Here is an 8,954-nt window from a genome sequence, read left to right as displayed (position 1 = left end):
ATGGAGTGTTTTGCCTACATTTTCTTCTATATTCTTTATAATTTCAGGTCTGATATCAAGGTTTTTAATTCATTTTGATTTGATCATTGTGCATGGTGTTAAAGAGAGATCTGAGTTCACTTTTTTTGCAAATGGCTGACCCTACACCACTTGTTAAAGAGGCTTTCCTTGCTTCATAAAAAATTTTGCTTCATAATAAAACTTTGTGGGTTTTTTTTGTCCCTTTATCAACAATTAATTGGTTGTATGTCTGGAGATTATCATCTGAATACTCTAGTTAATTCCATTGATCTGAGGGTCTGTCTTTATTCCAATGCCATGCTGTTTTTAATGACTATTGCTTTGCAGTACATTTAAAGTTGGGGAAAGTGATGCCTCCCATATTCTTTTTCCTAAGGGTTGCTCTAGTTATTCATGGGCATTTATTGTTCCAAATGAATTTCAGGAGTGTTTGATCCACTTCTTTGAAGTATATCAGTCTGGTTTTTAATAGACTATGTATAAGAAAGAAAAGGAAGGGAAGAGACAATAATTTTATATGACTGAGATGGGCTTGCAGACTGCCTCCGAGGAAGCATATGTGAGTGTCCTTGAATGTCCAGACAAATTCCTCTAGATGGATTGAATTCTTGGACTGGGTTGAGATCTGACTGTAAATGAAATGCTCAGCTTCTGATGGAAACTCTGCAAGTGTCATTCTGCAGGCTTGGGGTTTGCCAATGTTCTGAATGCAGCCACTAACTGTGGAGTAACCAGAACCTGGCAGGATAGATAAAATGGGAGATTGGCAATGATGCTAATTTATTGGGAGGGTGGGAATCAATGGGATTTGGGCAAAGACTTGGCTTTGAGATTCCTGCTTGAATTTGCATGTGAAGTAATAGCTGGGAGGAAGAGTAGGGAGGCCCTACTTCAGCTTGTTGGCCCAAGCCTTAGAGATTTGTTTGCATCTTGTGATCAGATGCTTAAAATAGCACAGAATCTCACCAATGCTATAGACCCTTGGGATCTACCCGTGTTAAGTGATGGGAACAGCTGCTGCTAAGAGCAGTGCCTTAGCACTTAGAATTTTAGGTGTTTGGGCTGAATCGTTAGAGACTGTTAATATGTGCTCTGGAGTCTTGCTTGGAATAAAATTCTAATTCTTCTGCTTTCTAGCTGTGTGAACTTGAGCAAGTAGCTGAAGCACTCTAAGCCAGATTTACTAATTGTATGGGGGAGATCCCACTGAGCCTCCTACTAAAGAAACTAGTGTAATTTAGGAGAAGGCTTAGTATACCCAACAAAGCATTAGCCTGTTACTACTTTTAGGATTTAGAAGATTTTATTCTGAAGTTCTGTGTGAGAAGCACCATGTATTTTCCCAGGAAGATTGAAGGAAGGAGCAGCTGACAGTCACTACCTCCTTTTCTCCTGGGAAAAATGAATGGGGAATGAAATGAGTAGTTTGCTGAGAGTTGCCTTTGTTGTTGCTGCCAAAAATAGATGGAGATAATTATTTGAGGAAGATGATAAAAAAAGGGGATCCTTTTTAAGACATACATGTGAGAGGGATGCCAATTCTTACAATAGCATCATAACCAAGACAAACTAAAAATATCCAAGTGAGGGGCTCGAAGCTTACAGGCTTATTTACTTGGTATACATGGATATTCTTGTATATTCTTGGACACTTGGTATCCTGAAGCCCTGAGTTCCATCCTGAACACTGACCCTATTCACTGCCAGGAGTGACTTTTCCTGTACCAGCACTGAGCCAGGACACCCAAGCACTACTGGGTATCAATCCAAAAGCCAAAGCTCAAACCAAACAGAGAATGTAATTCTGTGAGGCCAGATAATAGAAAAACACCCAATCCCATGTGAAGGCACTTAATGTAAAGAACCTTGTGCTTCCTGTCTTTTGGAAGCTGAGTGTCCTGGCATCTCTTATGGGAAACAATCCTAAAAGACAGAAAATCTCATGATCACAGACCATGATGGGATTAGTTGGAAGGAAAAGCTGAGCTTTTTTTTTTTTTTGATGAAGAAAGTGCAAATGAAGAGAAGGGGACATCTAAATAGTTTCTGTAATTATTCTGTCTCTGTCCACATTATTACTTTCTAGTTCTCTATAGCAATTTCCTCAATGGTGCACAGTAATGCCATGATGCATTTCCATCTTAAAAAGCAAACAATTGGGGGCCGGAACGGTGTCACTAGAGGTAAGCTGTCTGCCTTGCCAGTGCTAGCCTAGGACGGACCAAGATTAGATCCCCCGGCGTCCCATATGGTCCCCCAAGCCAGCAGCAATTTCTGAGCTCATAGCCAGAAGTAACCCCTGAGTGTCACTAGGTGTGGACCCCCCCCAAAAGCAAACAATTGGAAGCAGAGCAATTGCTCAATGGCTGAGTACGTGCTTTGCATGCAGAAGGCGTGGAAATCCCCAGCACCTCAAGGTCCTTGGGCACTCTGGATGCCATCCCCAGACAAGAACTGGGAGTATCTCTCAAACACCCTATGGGATGCTGGGAATTGAACTCATGTTGGCCACACATAAGGCAAACCCCTCCCTGCTGTATTACTGCTCTGGCTCACTTACTACTGTAAGTTTTCCTGTAAGTATTTGCCTTCCTTAGCTAGGAGCTAAACTCTCCAAAGTCAAGACACTTGTCATTTTGGTCACTATTATTTAGTCAAGATCTTAGAATGGTATTTGGCATATTATCTGGGATTCAATAAATCTCTGTTTAGTTGTGGGGCAGGGGAAAGAACACATCGGTGGTGCTCAGAGGGCTACAATGGCTCTTTTTTGGGGGAGGGGGAGTTGGGCCACACCTGGTGGTGGTGACGCTTAGGGGTTACTCCTGGCTCTGAGCTCAGAAATCACTCCTAGCAGGCTTGGGGGACCATACGAAATGCCGGGGATCAAACCCGGGTTTATCCCTGGTCGGCTGCATGCAAGGCAAATGCCTTACCACTGTGCTAGCTCTCCAGCCCCAACATATTGGCTGTTTGCTCAGCAACTACTCCTGGCAGAGTTTGGGGGACCAGAAGCATTGTCAATGTTGTGGCCATAGTGGAATGCTAGGCAAACAATTTTACTATCTTCCTGGTCCCAGAGATTTCTCCTGATTAAGTGCAAGAAGTTGAGTGGCATAAGGAATAGGATATTATTGTCAGGTAAAATTGACTTCTTTCTAAGATAATTTATTATGTATTCCAAAGAGAGACAGAATAGGCTGCACTGTGGCCCTAGGTTACTTTCTATAAGAGAAAGGGAAATTTATACCTTAACAGTTATAGACTAAGACAGACACCACTTATCTATCTTCTGTTCTTTTCCCTGTGTGTATAATCACTGCCTCTGGTAGTACAAATGGAGAGATGAGATTTCTACAGGAAGAGAAGTAGAGGGTAAGACCTTGTCAAATACAAAAATTTAAGGTCATTCTGTATCATTTTTAGTGTTTTTTTTTTTTTTTTTTTTTTTTGGTTTTTGGGCACACCCGGCGGTGCTCAGGGGTTACTCCTGGCTGTCTGCTCAGAAATAGCTCTTGGCAGGCACGGGGGACCATATGGAACACCAGGATTCGAACCAACCACCTTTGGTCCTGGATCGGCTGCTTGCAAGGCAAACACCACTGTACTATCTCTCCGGGCCCCACTTTTAGTGTTTGTTAAGTGCTAATTCTGGGTATGAATAAGGAAAAGAGAGTATGGTTGTATGACCTTATTTATCTCCTTTAAATTTATTTATATTAGGGGGCCTCCTGGATGATGCTGGGGGACTGCTCTGGACACTGTGCTTGGTGGCTACTCCATGGTTGCTCAGGTTACCACGTGGTGTTGAGGATCAAAAGTTGGAGTTCTCTGTGCAAAGCGTGTGCTCCAGTAGGCTCATTTTTTGCCTTTTAACATAAACTAAATATTGCCAGAGTTCGATCATCTTACAGGCACAGCTCAAGGGTTTCGATAGGAATCTAGCATGTCACCAGAGAGAAATGCCAAGGCCTGGCCAAGAAAACTTGTGTGGTGACATCAACTACACCAGGTGACTCCTATGGATGCTGAGCTCACCTGGAGGGAGAGCACCTGGGTCTGAAAACTGATAGTAAAGGAATGAACGAGAACCAGGGAAAGGACTAAGAAGGAGATAGTTCTTGCCTTTTAGGATCTTTTATTTGGAGAAGGAAGCAACTACAGGAATGTTGTCTTCCTTTGGGGTGTGGGTGGAACTAACCTTTGTCTTGTCAACCCAGAGGGCCCTGTATAAATAAAAGTCAACAAGAATCACAATGCCCACGGGGATTGTCTCCTCTTCACATTAAGTAACTGGCTCTGGAGAGGCTTCCAGAACAGAGTGGAGAGGGGGTGGTGGTAATGAGAGATAGAATTCCTCCCCAAATACATGACCTGATGGGGGCATCTCAGCATGGCTCTATGTCTTGACTGGGTGCTGCTTAGAAGACTATCATTATGCTTGTGAAAATTCAGCAAGTGTAGTACTTGTGACATGTGTGCATTTTCTATTATGCCAATACAAATAAACAAAAAACAAAACCAACAAAGAACAAAAAGGTATGTGACCTGAAGGAACTTTGTGGAAATCTGGTCAAGTCTGAACTGGCAAAAGGGCGCCAAGGGCTAGAGCATGTGGTTTTAAGGTGGGAGGTCAAGTTTGATCCCTGACACCATCTGGTCCCTTGAGCACTAACTGGAGAAACCTCTTAGAACCTTCTGAGTACAACCAGGTGTGACCACCCCAAAAGGTACTTCACTTTTCATGCTAATATTGAACAGGCCAAACCTTACAGAGTAGAAGTAAAAGGTCCACTAAAACACCCAGCTGCTGCATCGGAGGGTTTGCTATGACCTTGATGTTTCTCTCTAGTGGCCCTTTCTGTACAGCTGAGTCTGGATCACATGTGACCAAGAGAATGAGCTTGTGTGTCCTCTGATGGCACTGGATACAAGGGAGATAAAAGGTAAAAAGGTGGTGAGTATCACCGATCCCACTGTCACCTGTTAGCAGATCTCCTCTGATCTTTGATCATTCCTTTGTGTCCTTTAGAATACAAGGTGGCCCTCTTTCTTCCTTCCTTCCTTCCTTTCTTTCTCTTTCCTTCCTTCCCTTCCTCCCTCCGTTCCCCCTCCCTCCCTCCCTCTCTCTTTCTTTCTCTCCCTCTCTCTCTTTCTTTCTCTTTCTTTCTTTCTTTCTTTCTTTCTTTCTTTCTTTCTTTCTTTCTTTCTTTCTTTCTTTCTTTCTTTCTTTCTTTCTTTCTTTCTTTCTTTCTTTCTTTCTTTCTTTCTTTCTTTCTTTCTTTCTTTCTTTCTCTCTTTCTTTCTTTCTCTCTCTTTCTCTCTCTTTTTCTTTCTTTCTTTCTTTCTCTCTCTCTTTCTTTCTTTCTCTCTTTCTTTCTTTCTTTCTTTCTTTCTTTCTTTCTTTCTTTCTTTCTTTCTTTCTTTCTTTCTTTCTTTCTTTCTTTCTTTCTTTCTTTCTTTCTTTCTTTCTTTCTTTCTTTCTTTCTTTCTTTCTTTCTTTCGTTCTTTCTCTCTTTCTCTCTCTCTCTCCCTCCCTCACTCCCTACGTCCGTCCATCCCTCCCTCCCTCCCTCCCTCCCTCCCTCCCTCCCTTCCTTCCTTCCTTCCTTCCTTCCTTCCTTCCTTCCTTCCTTCCTTCCTTCCTTCCTTCCTTCCTTCCTTCCTTCCTTCCTTCCTTCCTTCCTTTCCTGTGCTTATAGATCATTTCTGGTGGCCCAAGGGATCATGGGTTGCCAGGGTCCAAACTGAGTTCTCCTGAATGCAACACATGTCCTCAGCTAATGAGTCATTTCCTTTGAATGATTCCATTTTATTTTTGCAAGACTTCCTGAATAACTCTTTCAATTACTTATCTGTTGGTTTCTTTTTGTTTTCCTGCAGGTGGCACCATGGATTTAGTGATGAAATTCTTTATTTCTGTGGCCAAAACAACTGATTGAGCACAGGGCTACCAGAGTGGGCTGCTTAGGGTGAAGCCTGAAGAGAAGGCCCCCCGCTTCCCCTTGACCTCTGTGCCCATCTTGGTTTCCTATTCCTGCCAACCGTCCAGCTAATAGTCTCAGTCTTCAGTCATGGCTGAATGTGATGCCCCTTCTTCATGGAAGGGTGGGGGGTTCCCACTGGCTCAGTTGCCTCTAAACTAAACCAGAAGCACCTAGCCCCCCTCCCACTCCACTCTCAAATTTAGATTCTGTCATCAGTGTAGTTTTACTCCTCCAATTGAAAGATGGGCATCCCCCCTCTAATTTTGACCTTCCTCTTATCTGCAGACAGAGGAGGTCTGTCTGCAGGCCTGATGGGCTCTTGGTCACTTGGGGAGTCACTTTCCCTATTGATGCCTCCCCTCTAATATCATTCCATGCTGTGATCATAAACCTTCCCAGAGACAGACAAATGCATGTGTCTCTCTGGCAAGCCAAGTTAGGTGTGTCTGAGGCTTTTTCTTGAATATGCACTTGATACTGGTTATACTTTACTTTTTTTTTTGTTTGTTTGTTTTTTTTTGTTTTTGGGCCACACCCGGTGACGCTCAGGGGTTACTCCTGGCTATGTGCTCAGAAGTCGCTCCTTGCTTGGGGGACCATATGGGACGCCGGGGGATCGAACCGCGGTCCGTCCAAGGCTAGCGCAGGCAAGACAGGCACCTTACCTCTAGCGCCACCACCCGGCCCTATACTTTACTTTTTTAAAATAAATTTTAATTTAAGCTTTGTGGTTACAGAAATTTTATAGTTGAGTTTCAGTTATCGAATGTACATCACCCTTCACTAGTGTAAATTTCAGGTCACCAATGTTCCTCATTTTCCTCCTCCCCACCCCCTGCTTGTCTTCAAGATAGGCATTCTATTTATCTATCTCACTAACGTCATGGTAGTTGTCAGTGCAGTTATTTCTCTAACTGTGCTTACTGCTCTTTGTGGTAAGCTTCATATCCTGGGCTGGTCCTTCTGCCCTTATCTCTATTGTCTCTGGATATATTATCATACTGTTTTTTATTTGTATGTCCCACAGATGTGTGACACTATTCTGCATATATCTCTCTCCCTCTGACTCATTTTAATCAGCATAATAGTCTCCATGTCCATCCATGTATAGGCAAATTTCATGACTTCATTTGGCCTAACAGCTGCATTGTATTCCATTGTGTAGATGTACCACAATTTCTTTAGTCACTCATCTGTTCTTAGGCACCTGGGTTGTTTACAGATTCTGGTTATTGTAAATAGCACTGCAATGAACATAGGAGTGCAGAGGTTATACTTTAGCAAGACTTTTGCCCGTCCGCCTCTATCTTGATGTTTGACCAGAAGTTCTCCCTAAACTACACTCAGCCTATGTCTCTATCCAGTAACAGTGTTAAATGAGAGATGATTGCTTAATCCAGGTCCACGGAAAGACTTGATCACTGAAAGCTTGAGATCAGAGGTCACAAACTCAATAGTTTGTTGGGAAATAATAAAATAATAAATCCAGATAAATATGATGTACTAGGAAGTAGTTGAGACTTATTTTTATTTTCGGAATACCCCTATTTAAAGACTGCTGACTGGAAATATAGATCTATGTGTAGAGTTCATGATGAAATATGCAAAACTTTGGGCCTCAATTCCCAGCACTGCATAACCCCTGCCAGGAATGGCTTCTATAAAAATACAGATAGAAATCAATTTAAACTTAATATAATTTAAAAAATAATTCAAAGAGAACAACTGCTGTTATTATTCTTGTTTTGCATTTGTGCAAGAATGAGAGTCCTCTATGATTAGTTTTTTTTGTTTTTTTTTTCCATAGAAACCAGTACTATTACATTTCTGGAAAATTTTCTAAACCTGGGGCTGGAGCTGGAAGGGTGTTTGCCTTGCTCGAAGCTGACTCAGGTTTGATTCCTGGCGCCCCATATGGTCCTCTGAGCCTCCCAGGAGTGACCTCTGAGTGTCGAGCCAGGAGTAAGTACTGAGCACTTTTGAGTGTGGTCCCCAAACAAAAACAATGAAAGGGAAATGTCTAAATCTGGGCTAAAACACTTGTCTTGCATGTGACCTGCCCTGACTAGAATTCCTGGACATGTGGTTTCAAGCACAGCAAGAAAGTAGCCCCTGAGAAAGGGCAGCTGTGGTGTTCACTCCATAACATAAATTATGCCTATTTTCAGCATATTTGATTTTTGATTGAGAAGAGGACATATTAGGTGATGGGTATTCCCCTGATTCAATGTGAATATGTACCCAAAATACTACAGTGAAAGATATGTAAGCCATTATGAAAAAAAAAATTGTGTTTTTAATCAGAAATTTTCTTTGACTTACATGTATTATTATTATATCAATTATATTATATGTTATGTTATGTCACTATATTATGTTATATTAGTTTACCTCATTATGTTAATCAATTTTGTCCTTTAAATGAATTCTTACTTTAAAAAAACAAACAAACAAAAAAAAACAACTTTAGTTTGCTCTGAAGAAAAAAAAATTAAAATAAATAAAAGATAAGATAAGGCCTCCCAAATCTTACCACAGGCTGTGTTCTTTACACTGGCTGTATAGAAAGAGGAGGTACAGTAAAGGCACCCCATATACACCTCAACACAGGCCCCTTGCCGGGTATGTATTGTGAATTGGGGGACAAAAAAAAAATGGAAAAAAAAAAAAAAAAAAAAAACAGAAATTTTTTTAAAAACAAAATGATTTTGGGGGGGGTTTGGGCCACACCCAGTGACGCTTGGGGGTTACTCCTGGCTATGCACTCAGAAATAGCTCCTAGTTTTGGAGAACATATGGGATGCTGGGGGACTCGAACTTTGGTCCATCCTAGGATTGTGCGAGCAAAAGGTAAGATGCCTTACCCCTTGCGCCACTGCTCCTGCCCTCAAAACAAGATGATTTCTAATGCAAGGAGCATTTGTGGTGCCTTCTGGCATGGGACAC

At 41.9% G+C, this 8,954-nt stretch overlaps 1 non-coding gene across 1 annotated transcript; it reads left to right on the top strand.

Annotated features, from left to right (window-relative positions):
* The first annotated feature begins 8,524 nt into the window (after nt 1-8,524).
* On the top strand, nt 8,525-8,657 carry LOC126024816 (small nucleolar RNA SNORA51). Its single transcript, XR_007500916.1, has one exon. It is a non-coding gene; the product is annotated as a small nucleolar RNA SNORA51 (small nucleolar RNA).
* Nucleotides 8,658-8,954: the final 297 nt, after the last annotated feature.

The sequence above is a fragment of the Suncus etruscus genome, chromosome 12 (genome assembly GCF_024139225.1).
Source record: "Suncus etruscus isolate mSunEtr1 chromosome 12, mSunEtr1.pri.cur, whole genome shotgun sequence".
NCBI classification, from domain to species: Eukaryota; Metazoa; Chordata; class Mammalia; order Eulipotyphla; family Soricidae; genus Suncus; species Suncus etruscus.
This window is presented reverse-complemented; position numbering and strand designations above follow the sequence as displayed.